The following is a 442-nucleotide window of genomic DNA, read 5'->3' as shown; positions in this document are numbered from 1 at the left end:
TTTTCTTACCATGGGTAATGGCTTGTCTTGACTCCTTATGCAATCCTTAATAAGGTAATAAACAAAATCAGAACAATGATGATACATGTGAACATATCACAATCATTAGATATCAATTGTACATTAGTATCATTTCAAATGTACACTCCTACAAAGAAACAATGTGATAGAGAATGGTTCCCACTCTGCACTGGATAAGTGGGTTTAGAAATGAATTTGGGGTGCAGTCACAGACAGGGTGGAATTAGGAAGACTGTTATTTGGTACGTTATAGTTGGGTGTGTTAGGAGCGGCTGATTAAAGTGGTAAGTGATATTTTCTTCTTTCATCTTTAAAAGCAGCACCACGATGCACTGACCAGGGCAGATTTAAATCTGTCTTTTTTCATTGAATTTAATCTGATATGTTTAATTCAGTTATATGTGTTACTTTCCCTTTTTAA

This window comes from Morone saxatilis, unplaced genomic scaffold (assembly GCF_004916995.1).
Source record: "Morone saxatilis isolate NCDOM2014 unplaced genomic scaffold, NCSU_SB_2.0 Contig9, whole genome shotgun sequence".
NCBI lineage: Eukaryota > Metazoa > Chordata > Actinopteri > Moronidae > Morone > Morone saxatilis.
This window is presented reverse-complemented; position numbering follows the sequence as displayed.